The 19,961-nt window shown below is 38.3% G+C and overlaps 1 protein-coding gene across 5 annotated transcripts in view; it reads right to left on the bottom strand.

Moving 5' to 3' along the window:
- The window catches only part of CYRIB (CYFIP related Rac1 interactor B), a 96,342-nt gene that overhangs the window by 28,613 nt on the left and 47,768 nt on the right, over positions 1-19,961 (bottom strand). For 4 of the 5 annotated variants that reach the window (XM_056484403.1, XM_056484402.1, XM_056484405.1 and 1 more), the window contains exons 2-3: positions 13,642-13,720; positions 1,835-1,871 (exon numbers count right to left, since the gene is read on the bottom strand). The gene's annotated coding sequence lies outside the window, so the exon portion shown is untranslated. Of the gene's footprint in view, positions 1-1,834; positions 1,872-13,641; positions 13,721-19,961 lie in introns of those variants that run through there. The other variant, XM_056484408.1, reaches the window with a different exon arrangement.

Below are 19,961 nucleotides of genomic sequence, written 5' to 3'. Positions count from 1 at the left end.
GATTCAAATAGTTTTGGACACAGCACTAGAAAATGTTTTCTACTCTTATTGACAAAGCTGGTGACAAATTGTATTGGGTTTGTGTGGCAAGGTTGTGGTAGCAGGGGAGCTCTGTGGGGACTTCTGTGGGAAGCTGCCAGAAGCTTCCCTCATGTCTGACAGAGCCAATGCCAGACGGCTCCAGGATGGGCACACCACTGGCCAGCCCAGCCCATCGTTGATGGTGATAGTGCCTCTGGGATATTGTATTTAAGAAGAAAAAAAGAGTTATGGCACAGAACTAATTGTGGACAGAGGAGAGAAAAGTGAAAATACATGAGAGACACCAAGAACACGGTGCAGACAACCTGGGCCAATGAGGAAGAGGAGGGAGGAGGTGATCCTGACCCTGCAGTGGATTCCCCTGCAGCCTGTGGTGCAGTCCATGTTGAGGCAGCTGTGCCTGCAGCCCAAAGGGGAGCACAGGGGAGCAGAGATCCACCTGCAGCCTGTGGAGGACCCTGCACTGAGCAGGTGGGTGCCCAAAGGAGGCTGTGACCCTGTGGGAAGCCCATGGTGGAGCAGGCTCCTAGCAGGACCCACACTGGAGCAGCCTGTTCCTGCAGGACTGTATCCCATGGAAGGGACCAACACTGAAGCAGCTTGTGAAGAACTGTAGCCCTAGGGAAGGACTCACGTTGGAAAAGTCTCTGGAGGACTGTGTCCTGTGGGAGGGACATCCCACACTGGAGCAGGGAAGGGCTCCTCTCCCTGAGAGGAAGCAGGAGCAGCAGCAACAACCTGTGATGAAGCCCCATTCCCCATCTCCCCTGACTGAGCAGGGAGGGGTGAGGTAAAGAACTGGGGATAAAGTTCAGCCTAGTAAGGGAGGAGGGGTGGGGGAAGGAGCTCTGATTCAAATGGTAATAAATTCAACTAATTTTCCTAAGCTGAGTCTGTTTTGCCTGTGACAGTAACTGCTGAATTATTTCCCCCTGCCCATCTCAATCCATGAGCTTTTTGTTGTATTTTGTCTCCCCTCTCCAACTGAGAAGGGAGTGATAGAGTGGCTTTGGTGGTCACCTAGCCTGGATTAACCCACAACACAACTCCATTTAACCAGCTCCCCAGAATTCAAAGGCTTTTTGATGATTAATCAAAAATGGAAGAAACAAATCCTACTTTACATTTGGTACCATTACCTTTCCAAGTAATGGAAGATTAACAGCTGTGCTGGCAAAGCACAATAAACATGAAGTATTACACAGAAACTCTATGCAGTAGGTTATAAAACTAAGAGCTAACACTTTTTCAGTCTCACAAGCTGGTTCAGAGCACTGGTTTTGGCATAAGGGATCTGGTTCAGCTACACATTTAGTAGCTACATTTAGTAGCTTTTAGTAAGAGACAGAGAGAAAAAACACCAAAACATTATCTCTTCATTCAAATAGTTCAAGAAGCTGAACAGTATTCTAGGGTAAGTTCACACAAGTGGCCAAACCACTTTGACTCTGTGCATAATGGAAGTGCCTTTGAAGTCATGGGACTTCACACCACTCTGCTGAGGAGTTCTCAAAATCAGCCTTGCCAGGCTGTGTGGTGAGGCCCTGTGCAAGCAAAAGCCAAACCCTTCCAGCCTGGTTTAGCATCTTTAAACAGACAGGCATAAATTCAGTCAGGGATCACGACTCCCAGAAAATACCACAAATTTCAAGAGTTATTGAAGGAAAAGAGGGAAAACAAATTCTTGGAGCAAAAATTACTAACAATGAAAGAGTTCCATTTTCTGTCCTTTAACATACTACAACTTTGCTTATTTGTCAGCAGTTTGCAAGCAGGTTGTTTCAATTCTTACCTACAGCCAGTGCTGCACTCTGTTCTTGGCCTCCAGTCTGTTTTAAAACAAAAAAAGAGATTATGGAAATTAATTCTTTTACACCAAAAGTCTTAAATGCAATGCAATGTGACCTTGGAAAAGCAAACACATATCTGTTCCAGACATACTGTTCTTGTATATCTACTTCATAAACATAGTCCTGGATCCATATGCCACTATGACTTTTAAAAAAATGCTAAGAAAACATCATTCAGAACTGTGTTTTATCTCTAGGCATACAAATAAATAGGGAATGTCATTATTTGGTGATGAATGTGCTTCCAGGGAAAAAGGCTGCCATATTAGATAATTCATAAACACACATATTCCAGAATAAATTTAATCACTAAAGAGTCAAAGCTGCAATAAAATACCAGTGGCAAACTGTCCTACTTGTATTTCATATTGTTTTAACAAGAAAATCCCACAAGATTCTAATCCAACCACACAAACGTGCACTTGAAAAAATGCAAGGCTTGCATGCTGACCTCCAGAGAAGGCATTTTCAAGTCACCACTGAAAACCATTTGCTTAACAAAGAAAACTAGTGTTCTTGGACAGCCTCAGTGTGCTGTATACATCATTACCACCATCCTAACATGGTGAAATAATTATGTTAATAGTACAGTTTATAGGAGAAGATATGGAGTATTACAGTAACTCAAAGCTTCACAGGAAACAGTAGTGTAACATTAACTAGGGAAGGCTCTGAAGGCACACAGCAGCACAGGCAAGAAGCAGAATGGAGACTATAGTGAGAATGACTCTTCACAGCCCAGAGAACTGAACATAAGCAAAAAGATGACCATCAGACACAGTTACAACTGCAGAAATTTAACTTTCCATTCTTTCTAGTGCATGCAACTCCCTCAAATAAGTTTTCCCCTTGACCAGGCTTATGTTTGGGTAGCAGCTGCTTTTGCCTTTGCCCATTTGACTTCAGCTTCCCCTTTCTCAGAAATAAGCAACAGTCAGTACTTCAGGACAAAAGAATGGTTAACAGCACGGTCTTTGTAGGAGCTGCTGCAATTCCCTAAAACTCACCCACTCTCATTAGGCATATTTTAAATATGGTTGTGTTTTTTCCCCTTCTCAAGTCATGCATGAGACTGCTCAATTTGTGCTTTGAGACAGCACATCAAAAATAAAACCCTGGAAATCGCTGATGCTCTGTGGGTCAAGGCTGAACACAACTGACATTGCAAAGAGAAACTGAAACCAAAGTGACACCCAACACTACTGTAAGAAGATCATTTCCTGAAAAAGAGTGAAAAAAGTCAGATAGGACTGAGCTATAAACAAAAACAAGAAGCCTAAATTCATTAGAATGAGCAGACTATAGAAATAAATCTGAAAGGAAAAAAAAAAAAACACTGTAGCAGCTAGTCTAGGGACTTTAAAAAAAGTGTCCTCTAATGGTACTAGTTCATTACTACAGAAATATTCATATTTCCAACAGATAGAATTATTTGGAAAAAAAAAAAAAAAAAAAGAAAAAGCATTGCTCAGCTCTTTCCATCTTTCTGGACACAACGCAGAGACACAAGCACTTACCACCTGCAAGAACAACATGCTGATGCTCAGGTGGCTTGTCCTGAAGGCTTCAATGAATGAGTGGAAGTTAAAAATTAACAAAGCCTTGTAGGACTCTTGTAGTAATGAAGGCAGGAGGAGAAAAGCAAAGCCATTAGGCAAAGGGAAGCAGCCAGGAAAGCTGAGAATTATAGGTCAGTTGGACTATCATCAATAACAGGCAGAGATGTTAGCACAGGAATCCATTAACTGGTTTCCTATCTTTCCTATGAACAAGCCTTTGTGCAAAACAGCTCACACTGAGCTGATGCTGTCGCTTGGTTTATACTGGCAAGCTGACAGGTATTTGATTTTTTTACATAGTGTGACTTTACATCACGGTATTTTAAATTTAGAGGTTAGCACTGAGCAATATAATAAAGCACTGCCTAATGGATAAGATATTGATGTTAGCCAGGGACTAACATCAGCAAAGATGCATTAAAATAGATGTGAACTGATTGGTGTAATGGATTCTTTACAGAATTCAATTTTGCACTTTGGGTAGACCTTAATTCAGACAAAAGAGTTTCTAAATGAACAACTCCTTCAGGTTCAAAGTGCACTACTTGGGTTTTCATGCTGGGATAGAGGAACTGCAAAATCTCTGAGCTTCCTTCTGACTTATCCTCAAGGTTTAATCTGCGGATTACTACAGAAATACCACAAATGGGCACAAGATGAGACATGCAAATTATACAAATTAATAGGTAGTGAAAATTGAATAATTCAGACCCAGCATTTTTCAATTCCTTGTGATTCTGAGGTAGTCAAATGTTTAATGTTACATTACAGAAAAAGAAGGTTCTGGGCAGGAAAATTAACTTTACTCAATGGGTTACAGCTCATGGCATCAAACAGAAGAAAGATTAATGCACCCCATCCCAGGGATCTCATTTACACACAAAACCCCTTCCCTTATTGCAGCCTAACTTCACCACAGCAGAAATATGCCAAAGCATATGCCAATATGTCAGGCCAACTACAACAGAAATTCAAAGAATTGTCACAACAGTTGAAAAACCAGAATGGAAAACTGTCTAGAGCCATCAGAGAGGGACAGCAAATCATCTAAACTGCAGCACAACAGAAACAAAATCAAGCATCATTCAGTTTGTCAGAGGAAAAGCCTGCAGCAGACAAGTCAAATGGTACCCAGATAAAAGAGATGCAGTAAGTAAACTCGGCATCATTGTGAATAACGAAACTGGAGGAAAAAAAACAGTGAAAACTGGCTAACCACTGAGCAAGCCCTGTGCTTTGGGCATCCACCTCATATTGAACTGATGCTGCTTTACTCAGCAATACATGAAAACAGATTTCACATGAGAACAGCTAATCATGAACTTCCAGTATGAAGTCTTCTGCCCAACTCTGGCTGAACTAATTAAGAAGCCTCTACACTCAGGCATAGACTTGTCAGTGACTTCCAGTCATGATTTGCTACAAGAATGGTGATTTTCCAGGCTTTCCAACATTCAGGTTCTTCTGCCTATTAAAAACCAAAAACACTGAGTGGTAAAAAATAATTAAAAACAGCTTTGCACCATGAATCTAAATTACTTTCTGTGTATTCAACTGGCATCTCAGCTCATCAGGGAACTTCAGAAAGTATTAACTTGACAAAGCCTACAACTCTTACTAGCAAAGTTTGCATGGGATTCGTGTACTCTATGTGAAATACTTGGCACCCAGACTAAAGTTGTTTTCAAAACACAATAGACTGCTACTTTGACAGAGCAAATGCTTAAATTCCTAGTTTGCAGTTCAAGCTTGCACCAGGACTCCTCTAGATAAGCATCACCAACTTGAAATCCATGTGAACCAGCTGTGGACCATGGCACAGATGGTCTCAGTTCATTAATCTTAATAGCCCATGGATATGGAAGATAACAGGATCTAGCTCAAAGACTACCTGCCCTGGCAATTTTTTTTTTTACCTGTTTCTGCCCTGTGTTGGTTCAGCTTCAGACTTGAAATAAAATTTGCAGAGACAGCTCTAAAAAATGTGTTAACCTTAGAAGCACACACTAAAACATAAAAAGCAAACCCAGACCAAAACAGAACCACAAGTCAAATACATTCCACATCTTGTGGGTAATAAAAAGAGAAAACTAAGAAATGTTTAGTAATAAAATTTGATTTTTACTTCAGTAACAATAACAGATGTCTAACCTATAAAAAATAATTCATTGCTAAGATCATGTTTCAAAGGGAGTTTCAGGGCATCTGCAGATGAACCCATGGTTCAATGCTAAATGGATGTGAACTCTGGTGTTTAACATCAGTGATTCTAGACAAAGATTCTTCTGTATCTGTATGGTAATTGTATATGAGACTAAGATCAGCAAAGCAGGCTACCACTACTGCAAAGTGACCTCAATTCTTCACAAAGAACAAATGTACTGGTTGCTTGCTATAAAACAACATTTTTGACTTCTGACTGTAAAGCTTCAGCTCAAATCTTTCTTCTCCATTCATTTTCATTTATCTTGGTGAGGCAAAATTGCATCTTAGAAGTCCACGTGTTATATTAAATCTTTCCCTACCCTGTGCAATTTCTCAATGCTGCCACAGCACCTAATATTACTTGCTACACTCAAAACCATGTTTTAGATTTGTAATTTAATGATAGAAATGGACTGTGAATGTATCAGAAGATCTAGTGTTCAAAAACAATTTTTCATGCTTATTTCATTTTCCCTAATTATTACACTCTCACAGAATATATTATCTCTAAACTTTTACTGTTGCATAGCAGCTTCACTTCATACCATTTTCATTTCAAGGTGGATTTTTTTTCAATACCTTTTGTAGTTAATGTATCATGTTAAATTGTTGTGGATTTGGCAGTGCTGGGTAATGATTGGACCTGATCTTGCACATCTGTTTCAACCTAAAAGATTCCTTGAAAGCTTTCAGAAAAGTTTAGATAATGCATTATAGACCAATAGGAGGGACACAAGGTTTTATACATAAACCCCTTTCAAGAACTTAAGAAAAAAAAAAGGGAAAACTAAAAACATGTATGGCAGAAGAGAATACTCACACAAAACTAGTATTCAGGATGAAAATTTATTTATTATATTTCATCCAATTACACATGTTCCACAACAAATCATTACTTTGGCTCAGTGGAAACAGTAAAATAAACTATTATAATCTTAATTTTTGCTTCTCAAAGCTCTACACAGGAAAAAAAACCCTGCAAGCTGAACAAAAAGTAAAAGTGATTTTTTAACCAAATCAGAAAGTTAGTTTAAGTATTTGCAAATAAACTTTTTCACTTTTAGGAGCAAATTGACAAAAATAAATGTTGGGTAACCAGAAGACAAATAAGGAATTTTAGTGAAACAGAGATGGGATTTCTTTAGTTGTTTAATTTAGAGTTGAGTTTTTGTTTGAGGTTGGTTGCTTTTTTTGGTAGGGGAGTAGGGGTAGAGCTGTGGTACTTTAGTCCAAGCAACACAGATTCTGGTTTTACTGAAGGAAAAAGAAAAAAAGGAAAAAAAAAAAAAGCCTGCAAGAATTATTAAAGCAATTCCTGTGTCTAATAGCCAATTACTCAAACAACTGAATCTTCTACTTTTGGTAACATTATCTCCTGTATTTTTTTTGAACTTTCATAAATCCACATCCTGAAGTGATTTAGTAATGGATATAAAACAGCAGAATTTTTATGAACCCTCTAGAATTCAGGCTTTCACTCCTCAAAGAACCTACTGAAATATTCCTAGGGCAGGAAAAGATATGGGATATCATTCCTACACCTTTAAATGATATTGACATTTGCTCTCCATTGTATGTTTAACTTGCCCATGACTACCTGGCATTGCTGTTTTCCACAGTAGATGCTTCTTTGCTGTTATGCTGTTAACACCCAGTTGTGAAGTGTTCCTTAATACCACAGCTTATTTATCTAAAATATACAGATGATATAATTTATTAGGATTATGACAGAGCTTAACCAGAGAGTTCTGGCTCAATATGGTCAAAACAGAAATGAAACCATTGCTGCAGTGCTCATCCACTTGCACAGTACAAACAGTAAGACAAGGAAAGGCCAGCAGGGCTTTCCCATTCACATTATTAGTGGTGCAGGAGCAGCTCTGAGCAATGCCAAGACCCATAGCCCTATTCCCTAAAGCTTGGACAGAGCAGTCCTTATTCCTTATAATCTAGATTTCTACTCTCAGGGTGAAAAAAAACCCAACACTTTCCTTAGGACTGTACTAGGTCATATGAACAGCAAGAAACTTCTACCACAAAGAAAAAAAAACAAACAAACAACAAAAAAAAAAAAAAAAAAACAAAAACACACCAACCAAAAAAAAAAAACCCAAAAAAAACCTCAACAAACAAACAAACAAAAAAAAAACCAAAAACAAAAACAAAACAGGTATAGAAGAGATATAGCCACTTACCACCTATAAGATCTTTTTACTGGTTTTAGTGAGTTCTAACCATCCATTGTTCATCAACAGTACCAAAAATTGAGAGCTGAAGCCCTAGTTAGCCCCCTGACAGGTAAAACTCTAAGATGAACTTAGACCTAAGCTGATTATGCTACAGATATGGAAGTATCCCATAGAGCATCTCTGCTGCTCACAATGGATGTGTTTATTTCAGATTGCTAAGAACACAGTTCAGATTTTTAAAAGCCTGAAAAGCCTTTCCAATGGACACCAGCAGTAAGCTCTGCCACAGGCCCAGGGCTGAGCAGTTTCCAGGTGCCAGTCAAGCAGTTCACTTCATCTCCTTCCCCCAGGTCCCCAGTGCTGCCCCACTAACAGATCTCAGCAGAGGCAGCTCCTTCCAGCTGTAACTCATCCACAAAAGGAGTGTGGATGAGTTACAGGACTTTCCAAAGGTGACTCCATGAGAGCCTTGGGCCAAGCAGCAATTTCTATGGAGGAGGACAGAGGAACTCTGCTCCCATCAGAGGAATTGTCACAGAGTACTGAGACTCCTCTGTGAGCTCCACCTACACAAAAATTTGCAATAATTATTGCAGCTACAATTAAAAAACAGAAAAGGGCAAGGTATGAAGAAGCTTTTCCAATCAGCTATACAGTGCAGTAATACAGTTTTAAAATTATTCTAGTAAAAACATGTGTGATTAGAATACTAAAAGCAATTGTATCAATCATTAGCTGTCTAGAAGACACTAACCATGCTGTTTTAACCTGTGATCTTAAATGTTTATTGGGTAGCATGTGAGATGGAAAAACATATAAAAAACTACAGAATATAGGGTAACAAACATGAGAGAGATAACATGAGAATGTCCAGGTTCAGTTCCTAGGGACTGTTGTGTGTATTCAACAGCTTTGTACAACAGGCAGGAAAATAAACCTAAAAAAACAGGAGCTATACAAAAAGGTCTTGATCCCTGTATTGCAATTTAATGGCATTGAGTCTCAACAGCTGCACACTATTTCTTTTCAATAATTTCTCAAATTAATTCCATGATCACCTAAAAGGAGGCAGTCTGCATCAAAGGAAGTTCAGACAAAACATGAAGGAAAGCTTTTTAACTGAGGGGGTGTCTGGTCACTGGAACAGGCTCGCCAGGGAAGTGGTCACGCCACCAAGCCCAACACAGTTCAAGGAGAATCTGGATAATGCTCTTAAGTCATATGATTTAGTGGTACTGCAAGGAGCAGAGAGGTGAACTTAATGATCTATGTGGGTTATTTCCAACTTGAGATATTCTATGATTCTAAATAATAAAACTGCAGTTATGTAGTTGAGCAGAAAACTGAACACTAACAAGAATGAAAGTACTGTATGTCTATAGTTCTAGTGCCTACAAAGTTAAAAAAAACCAACAACCCTCCCTCCACAAAACCTAGAATTACCCTTTAACAAGTATTTAAGAGCTCTTCTCTAAGCCAGGAAGTGAAATAAGCAACATCTGACATTAACCTAACAGAAGGGAACCACATAAAACTTAATATGAACGTCCAGTCACCTGTCTCAACAAGTACAGCTTTTCAGGTCAAATGTCCTTCTGATATGAAAAGTTTACATATTTGCTGCCCTGTTTAAAAATGACTTTTTCAAAAAGTCAAAACAACCCTTAAATTAATGCCTTTCACTTGAAGGCTTGTTGGACAAACAGAATTAAACAGTTCATGTTGTCCTGAGCAACTATTTACAGGTAAAAAAAATAAGCAGCTTTACCTTCATAAACAAATCAGCATGGCTGAAGTCTCAAGCAGAGCACAGTTTACTAAATAAGCCTTTAAACCAAATTCAAAACTCACTTATTTTTAAACTGCTCTATTAACTGTTGCAGTAGGAGTACTACATGTAAAGGAAGGATATTTTGGCCCAACACTGAATTCCACTTGATTATAGTGAAAAAGATCTTGTCACTGATCATCTGCAGATTACTATGATCTTCATTCAAGGTTTAACTTATTTTACATCTACTGTGGAAAAAAATGATGCTATATTATGTTTCCTCAGCATAGGCACATTTATTTACATTGATAATACACATTATAAAACTTTAAAAAACACAGCATTGCATAAAGGCTTCTAATACCTCAATCTATTCCTGTGCTATTGCAGTGAAGCTCATTAAACAAGCCCCAAGTTAAAATACAGCAAATAAATACCAGACAGCTCAGTTCAGCCTAAAACAAGTTAGCTATTCCTCTTTTTTGCCTTAGACACCATCTTTAATACAAAATAAATGCATGCTGGTAGAATATCAACATCATGATCAGAATTCCTACTATATCATCTTGAGTGTCAAAATCACAAGTACTTAACCTCCATGTACTAAGAGCCATTTACACAAACCCACTTTCACCTGGATGAGACATCAATTCAAGAGGCTCTGCTGAATTTACAGACAAACCTACAACAATATATTTAGAGCAACAATACCAAAGTAGATTGTTTTTAACTTGTGCCACAATTGGGAGGTACAGGTGGTTTCAGCTGCCCAAAAGCTGCCCAAATTTTTCTTCACATATTTACAGTTTATAACATCACTGTGGCAGATTATTCTTTCACCCCTGATGTTCCCACATTACCCTCTTGTTGGTATCTGGTGGGCTTTGCATTGAAAGCTTTTAGAAGTATTTGTAATGTCACAACTTTCTATGTTGGTTACATAGGTCTCCCCAAACAAACAAACAAACAAACCCTTCTGAAAGCAGCCATTAAAAGCTACACATTTATAAAACCTATTTTCTTGCTTAACAGAGGAAACATTTAGAACTGAGCAAAACAAAACAGGACTCAGCTTTATATAAAGTCAAACATGCTGCAAGAAATATAAACTTCCCCACCAGTCAAAACCAAACACAATTCTGTAAACACATGGAATAGAGCCTTACTCAAATATAGTATCTCTTCTGCATGAGATCCTTCACTTCAAACCTTTTTCAGGCATGCAGGTATGGACAATAAATTTTTCTGTTCTTTTTTAATTTAACATATATTAAGGGATTTGCACGAAAAGAATCACATTGTATTAAAGATTCTTCACAAGAGGAAGCAAAACATTTAAAGATATGTCAGCCAGGCAAATGTTCTTTTCACAAAAGCTATACAAGCCACAACAAAGAGTTCACAAAATTATTAAAAAAATGGGAGGTATGCATTTGCTTCCACTTTGTAAACATAATACTGAAGATCTTTTCATATTTATCAAAATTAGCATAAATGCAAAACCTGTTAATCCACCCACAGTGCAATATCAGTACTGGAACAGAGACTTCACAACACATTAATCAGTTTGCACAAAAACATCTCCCTATCATCATTACAGGAGAACAATTCTAAGTTGCAAGGAAAGATTTTTAAATCTTCAAGCATGCAGACAAGTTCAAGCTGCATGTAAGAGATAACACTAAAATGAGAGAATAATTATCAGAGAAAATATGTGAAGGCAGAAGACAATTATCAAGATCTTTTCTGAACAACTCATACTCTGGAAAAATAATCCCATACAAGTTAAGTTAGTGTAATGAAAAAGAACACAATACAAGCTAATACAGCTAATACCAGAAAAATAGGGCAAACACTGAAATGTTACTCATCCCTCAGTGTCTGTGATAAGAGTTGAAACATCTTAAGCAAAGGAAACATCACCTGGATAAAATGGGCATGCACATCCTCTACAACCATTTGGGCTAGTCTGCATCACACCAAGGTCCAGCTGGGATAAAATTTTTATCGTGGCACCAGTTCCAGAGTTGGGGGCTTAAGCTCAGAGCCTGGGTCAGTCTAAAATGCAGTAGAGCTCAGCAAGAGCTCAGCTTCTTCCCAAATCAAAGTTACTGCTGCAAACAGTGAAACCAAGTTTGTGCAGCACTACCCCCAGCTAAAAATGACTTACTGATCCTAAAGGAAACACTGAATTAAGACAAATACTTTACCACAGCTGCAGACAAAGAACTACTTCACAGAACTACCCAGTTTCACTCAGCATAGCCATCCTGTTAAACTTCTCTCTCCAAGAGAGATGGGGAGACGATGGGCTGGAAAAGGAAGCCAAAGTAGGGAAAAAGACAGAAGACTTCAATTCTAGACTAATGAGCTTCTCAGTCTTCTGTAAAGGGCATGTTATGCACTCAAATTTAGTGAAAGACACATATTATTTATTCACATCATATACAATCAGAATAATCCAAAGTATTATCCTAAAAGTCACTATCAGATAATTATAATGTGGTTCAAAACTTATGCTGGCAATACATAAGTTATGTGTGTATAGTGCTTTGGTACCTCAAATGGTGGCACACTACATGCCAGAGGTTTTTCTCCTGTAAGCTGAAGGTCATACACTTTCAAATCCAGTATTTAGGAATGAGTGTCATATGTATTTTAGCTTCAGGAACTGCAATTTTACAGGCAAAAAAAAACTCTTGAAATTATTGCTCAGCAATAGCTGTACTATGCAAGTCATCTTTATATAAAATAAAAAAAGACTAAAAAAGTCAAAGTTTGTTTTTACTATGCCATTCTGACAGATGCACATTGCTGACTACTATAAGCTTTCAAAACTTTCCTATCATTAATCTGGGTTTGGCAGAGGAACCAAACCAAGCCTTTTAATATTCTCTGCAAGAGCTAAACAAAAGAACTTTATAAAGTTATCCTTGACTGCTTATAAAATTTAGGCAAATTAACTGGCAAGTGAAGATTAATAAAGCATCTGTAAACACTTAAGTCATGAAAGCTTAATGTTTTCTTATTGGCTAGGATGTGTTTCTTTCTGTGTTCATCCTTGAACCCAGCCACATCACCCCACTTGGGCTAAGAACCTCTTTTGACACAAATTTACAAGCCCTGCAGCTCAAGTGGCAGCAGTAAACAGAAATGTAGATCCAAGCTTTACAGAAGGTTTACAGTAAAATATAATTACAGAGGAAAACTGCTACTTCATCTACAACATTAAGAATTTGAGAAGAGAGCTTTAACTCTGATACCCAATGTCAATGGGTATCAATGTGCATACTATTTACCTATGTCAAGACATTCAAATATCCTAAATTCTCAGGTCTCCTTTTGATTGCTGTGATCTTAACTTACAGACTGATAAACTGCTATTAGGTGGTCATGGCTCTTCACTGATGATCCCATTACTGTTCTGTACCTAAAAGCAGCCTGCACATGACTTGGTGTGTCTGGGAATCACAAGATATCCTTAATTTTATTATCATACATTATTTTGAGTGAAAATTAGGCCTCAACAAATATCCACTGAATAATTACAAGCACATTAATGGCATCTTCCAAAGCATCTGGACTTCTGTTAAGGCTTCCTTTTTTCTCTCTCCAGACTCTGCAGCACTATATTTGAAGTTTCACTGCTTGCATTATCACACTTCAAATAGTATTTATATAGGACACAGTACAGACACATTGTATTTGTCTCAGCTAAAACGCCAAACAGACTATGTCTAACATGCCATTACAGGAAGAAAAAAAACCAAGAAAAAAAACCCACCAGTCTTTTTTCTCCTATTGAGAGAGCAAGAATTTAATTAATTTGTATTCCAATTTAAATACCCACATGTTATCCACTGCTACAGAGTATTTTGTCTGGTGAGCTACAGACAGTTAGAAAGAAAAAATACTGCATTAACTACTTCTTGTTTTCAACAGATCAAAATACTTTGTATTCCTTGGCCTAAAATATTATGGAAAACAAACATTCTACAAGCAAAGAAACACAGACAAGTGTTTACCAGTTAGTAGTATCTTCTTGCAGTCTTAAAAGAGAAAGCCCTTCTTCAGATCAGTGATGCAGCAGCTCGTCCTCACAATCTGAAAAAATAGAAGAACCCCATTAAACATAAACAATACACAGTATTTCAATCACATAAACCAGTGCCAGGGGTAAATCAAAGCTAATCCTGCAGTGCCAAGGAACCTACATAATCCTTTAGGAATGCAAATGAAACATGCCAATTCCAAAAACACTTGGTGATTTTATGGAAGTGACATTGCAAGCAAACAGAGAAGCATCCTTACAAACTCTTCTGTGAGTCAGTAAGGCTATTAGCTAGCCATGATCACAAGCATCAGAAATAGAGCATTGCATCTCAGCATTACCAAGTTACATATAGTTACAGCACAAAAAATAGAGCATTACATCTCTGCATTACAGAGCCAAGTTACACATAATTGCAGCAGAAAAAAGTAGGTCTCGGTTCAAGCTTTATTTACAGTGTCACACATATTGCACACAGGGAGAAATATTTCATTGCTACAGTTTTCATCAGTTAAAGAAAAATACCACCAATCAATGTTTTTACCTATCTGAACTTCTCTAGGAATTTCAGCTTCAAAACTAAGTTTCTGGTTTAGAAAAATCAGTATTTGTATGGTCAGACAAAACAGCATTTCCTATGGAAATGCAGCACTGAGATTCCACTGCAAGCACTTGGAGGGTACTTCAGCTCATTTAGATTTATATAGCAAGCAGCCTACCTTTTTTAGTACAGTAACTGGGTGATGAACTGCCCAGAACTGGTACCTTCCTGTCGTGGTGAAAGGTTCATAAGTCTTTTTCCTCTGGGGTTTTGGAGGCTGCTTCTCTTTCAAGGATTTCAGCTAATTTAAATACTTGAGTGCTGTCACTTAACCTGTCTCCACTAAAACCACTGCTGCTCCTGCTTCAGGTTTTCCTGGAACCAGAATACTTCTTTTTAGTATCTCACATCTCAAAGTTTCTTTTAAAGAGTGATCTTTCCATTTAGTCCTCCAATTCTCTTTCTGCTTTTTAAAGCAAAGTCAAGCATATTCTGCAATGTCCGTTTTTAGCACAAACTTGGTTTAGAAATATAAAATCCCTGTCATGTCATTTCAAACCCAGCTGAAGAGGCATGAAATATTCAGCGCTAATTTGTATTTAATCAGCTATCAACAGCTCCTCTTACATCAGGTAATCCTGATTAACGAGCATTTAACAAAAATATGCTGCTTTGCAGTTAAATTTTTTAATCACAAATGTCCCAGCTTGGGAAGGGTGGAGGGAAGAGGAAGAGTTGTATTGAGGCTGAGGAATGATGTTAGTCACAGTAGTTAGTGAAAACTACCATCAAAAGATGCCACCCATTGCCTCCTGCCCTCTCTGCAAGGGAAAAACTTGCAGCCTGAAGAGCACAGCTAGGAGAAAAGAAGGCAAGGACAATGAGATACTATGAAAAAAACATAATGGCCAAATAAAACCAAGGGATCCAAGTCACAGCTACATCGAGGCAAATAATTGCAACAGACAGTTGAAAAGCAAAACCAAAAAAAAAAAAGAATAGTATTAATTAACAATAACTTTTGCCAATGTGTGGCAAGGCAGCACCTAAGATAAGCAACTGCCTGTCAAGTTAATGTGTTGGTGGGTTTTTTTCTGCAAATGTTGTAAGATGTGCTATTTCTCTTGCTTGCAGAAGGGGAAATCTAAGAAACACCCAAAACACATTCACTCTGTTAATGCATAGCCTTTATTTTAACAATTGTTCTACCACCCTATTCAGTCCCTTTAGTTCACAGACCTCTTGCCAGACATCTCTATAGGTTAACAACTATCTTATAAACTGAATGGAAGCCATAAGATCCTTTCATTCATGCTGCTTGGCAAGAGCTGAGCAGAGTAGTTCTATCACTGCCTACAGTCCTTAACAGGATTGAAAGTCCTGCTGCCCATGTGACCATCTAAGAAACTCAACAAGTTCCTTCAATACACTCAATCAAAAACACTTCCTTCTACCTTACTACACTGCAATATGAAAATCTTCTTATTCACTACCAAAAATGGATTTTTTTTCAAGCATGATTGATCATTTCATTAAACAGAAAAAATGTTATATTTCTGCTATTCCACAGTCAGGACACACAGCATCACGCAGCCAAATTCAATGTAACTACTGAAATCAGCTGCAGGCTTTTGGTTTGCTGAAAGGAATACCTAAGCCCACTGGAGACCCTTCTGCCCTCTCCAGGCCTGCACTGCTCCCACTCCTGGCTGCTCAGCATTTCCTGTGCTGTAGTTCATCCTCCCTGACAACCCATTTCTGCTGACTGGCTTCAGGTGAGAAAGGTAAGCAACACTAACAGCAATAGCTGTGGAGCAATTCTGGATGGGAGAATCCCACCTGGCAGAACTGCCATATGTTACAGTGGATTGAAGAGATGATGGAAACATCAGAAAAACAGTGGAAGCACATTATCTGTCAGCACAAGGCAAAGAATTAAGTCTGGTGTGATAGGAGGAAATGGAGAGGAAGAGCCCACAGGAGCACTGGGCAGCACTGCACGCAGAAAGTTCAAGTGAGAACTTTCTGAACAGAGAGCACACGCCAAAAAAGCTGCAGAAAATGTGGCCCCTTTGGAAAATCTCTAAAGCTTTCCAGGCAACAATTCCTTATATATGATCTAGATTAATCCAGTCCAGTCCATAAAACCTGTCAGGAGACAGGTTTTTTCTTTTTAAAGAGCAGATCCCCAAACTGTAACCTATGGTATAAATAGCATAGCTGAGAAAAGCCAAATTAGCTGCCATCTTAGATTTGCTCACAAACTAATTTTCTTTATTTTCATAGACCTTTGTGAAGTAAATTATCACTGTTTCTTTGACAGGCTAATGAGAATAGCAGGTGAACAACAAAAGAGTAAGCTCATTCCCAGGAGATATCCTTGCCTGCCCTCCACACACTGTGTTGGCATAGCTTTGTAGGATGATGAATTCAAAAGAAGGAAGCAGACAATAAACCTACTCGTTCCTTCTAAATTAGGGAGACTTCACCTCTTGATGTAAGCGACCATCCCTTACTTCATTAGTTTTGTCACTTAAGGGGAAGGTGGAATTAGCACAGCACCTGATTAAATCTTGTTCTCCATACAAAATTCATGCTGAAGAAAACCATTAACCATAAAGATGCAAAAAGCCTTCTGTGAATCGAGGTGTTTGCTGTTCCCTGGTACATGTTTCAACAGGCAGAAGCACAGCCACTGCTTCTCAAGCCTCCAAGTTTCACACTCATTTGAGCTACAAGGAAGAAAACTGCTGAGAAATTTATTAATGGCTATATCCTCAGGAGCAAAGGATAAAGCCACTAACACAGGGCTGAGCTGGTTTTACTGAGGGACTCAGGGCACTCCATTCATGACAGTTTGCTGAAGTACTAAAGCAAAACAGGCAGTTATTGTCAGACACAGCAGGGTCTACAGAAGCCTCAAGTTAAATCATTTTCCAGTCTTTAAACCATTAAAGCAAGACTGACACAGCCAAGGTAAGGCCTGTGTCAGAGCTGGCTACATGTCTTCACAAGCAGGTAACAGGAATGACTCAGGGCTGAGATGCAGAGGTCAGTCTGTCCTTAAATTCTGCCCAAAGCCTCAACTGCTGACCCAACAGCCCACACTCCAGTTCTCTGCCTTGCTCCAGTCAGACAATTGCATCCCAAGGACACTAATAAAGTGACCATCTGAGGTGGCCTGAGATGCCATTTCATTTCCTCTTTATTTGGTAACCTACACAGCATCTTCAAAAGACCAGACAAATGCAGATTTCACAACTTCGAACATGCAGGCTATTTCAACTCAAAAGCTTTGTCTGAATTCCATTTAGGAGTAACTCCACCTAGCATATATTCCTAACACTGTTGTATAGATATGAACCACATTTAAAAATCACATTACACACATCATCTTTGCCTGTGCTTGATTTTGCTAAGTCCAAAACACAGAAAGCACAGGAGAGACAGTAATGCAGTTTCAAGGTGATGTATCCTCCCTAACAGATCACAACGGACTGCTAGACATAACAGCCCATCATGAGACATATCTGAAATGCAGAGTACACAAAATGGGCTGAAGAAAAAATAAGCCATAAAGATCCATAAAGATAACTACGTGTCAGAAGGCTTGTGGTAGCTTACAAACAATTCTAGTGTCAAACATAAGACAGCACACACATTGAGCAGTCAAAATAACCCCTGCAGAGCTTCTGGCAGGCTACTCTTCATAGTAAACAGATGTGCAAAACAGAGGCAAAAAGCAACACAACCTACAGTAAAAGGAAAACAAAAATACAATTCACAAATAGGTCCACAGCAAGAAAACTTAAGAATTTTACATCCTGCTAAAATGATACTGACTACTTTTTCCCCTTAGGAACATATTTTGCCAAAACTTTAATTTTCAGTTGAAAGAGGAAATTCTCCTGTGATTTGAGGAATTGGTAGTCTGAGAACTGTTTAAAAATTCCCCATTATTCACTTCTGTACAGCTGAGAAAGTAAGTTGTCATTCCTTTATTTGCAGGACAGAAATGAAACCAAGTGTTGAAGATCAAATAATTACACTAGAACTCAATAGTTTGAGCTTCAACTTACATCATGCAGTTAATAACACTGATGTTAAGACATTTTCCAAGGTTAAAACTATTTTCCTCCAGAAGACTGCAGCTCTGCTTCCATGCAACACAAGAGTACTCTAGTCACACCCTGACCATTGTCAACACCAAAGTATTCAATTTTTTTTCATTCATCAGAACAGCATGAGTTACAGCACTTGAGCATGCTAGTCCTTACAGGTTTGAGCTGTGAAACCACTAAATATGGTTAAAAATGTACCTCTAGTATTTATCCACACACTACAAGGTAATTTTGTGAGTAAATTAGGATCATCCAGTTAGCTAAGAGTTGCAAAGACAAAGATGGAAGACACACATAACCTTCCCCTGTCCCACAGCAAACATTTGGCAGAGGTTTAAAGCATTATCAGCCAGCACAATGCATTCTCTGAAGTGTAATTTACCAAACAGAACACTGACCAGCTTTTCCTCTGATAATTACTCCAAAGTCATAGAAAGGATTTCCAATTGTGAACACTTTCTCCTGTCAGTGCCTTATTGCAGCTTTCAAACATTGGACTTGATATTTCAAGCTCAGAACTGCGGCACAGTTTAGCAACTTCCCTTAAAAATACAGGTTTTCAAGATAATTTTAAGTATTACAGGAATGACTTTTAGTAGATTATTTTATTTATCACTTTTCATTTTGTTATTTATTAATTACAACTGGAAGTAGTGTAAGCTCCATTTCCAGTAGACTTTGCTCACACTGCAGAAGTTCCTACTCCCACCAGACAAATAATAACCTTCAAGCCCTAATTCACTCAGCTTCTTGGAGCTCAGAAACCTATATCATTCAGATACAGGTATATCATTTAGTATATTCACTACAAATGCAGCAATAGGAAGAAAGTAGATTTTGTGTAAAAAAAATTAAATTGAAACTGCTAAATACTTATTCCATTTTTGCCATACAATAAGCATATTCCTCTGTTTCAAAGACAAATGTGGAAGTAACATGCCAATCATTTGAATACTCTTAGATTAGACAGGCTTAAAGCTTAACTGTGAGCAGAGAAGAATATATTCGATGCTAGACTTGAAATGACATGGTGAGTATTTTCTCTAGTTTCCTTTTCAAACAGAACTACTCTTCTGAGAGTGACTCAAGTCCTTAGAGTGACTCAACTCAGAGATGAAGAGGCAGGACACAGATGACATGTTCTCCAGATTAGTTATGGAGCAGGTTTCCATAGCAGGGTGAAAAGGTCATGTACAGACAGTCTGAGACAGGACTAATCTTTTCCTTTTTCTAATGACAGGATGTTCTTGATAAATACAAAGCAGGACGACAATTAAGTTCAGATCATGCAAATTATAGAAACTTAGTAAGAAGTGCAGAGTCCTTGCAGAAAGTCTGATAATTCTGATACTAAATGCCAGGGGCAGTTTTTTTGTCTTAAAAAAATCTGCTATACAGAGAAACAAGCACAAAGCACAACCTGGAATGTTTCTTCATTCTCAAGTACAGATGCCATGATTTTTTGACCTCAGATCTCAGTGCATGTTTTGTCCTTGGATACACAACACCCATCTGAGGCACTGAATTACATTCTAGAAACCAGGAACTAACACATGGACTGATCATCAGATCAGTCCTGCTTCTTCTGCTATCTACAGAGGCACAAAAAAAAGAAGATTCTCATGTGATCAG

Source organism: Oenanthe melanoleuca, chromosome 2 (assembly GCF_029582105.1).
Source record: "Oenanthe melanoleuca isolate GR-GAL-2019-014 chromosome 2, OMel1.0, whole genome shotgun sequence".
Lineage (NCBI taxonomy): Eukaryota > Metazoa > Chordata > Aves > Passeriformes > Muscicapidae > Oenanthe > Oenanthe melanoleuca.
Note: the sequence above shows the minus strand (reverse complement) of the source record. Positions and strands in the feature narration are given on the sequence as shown.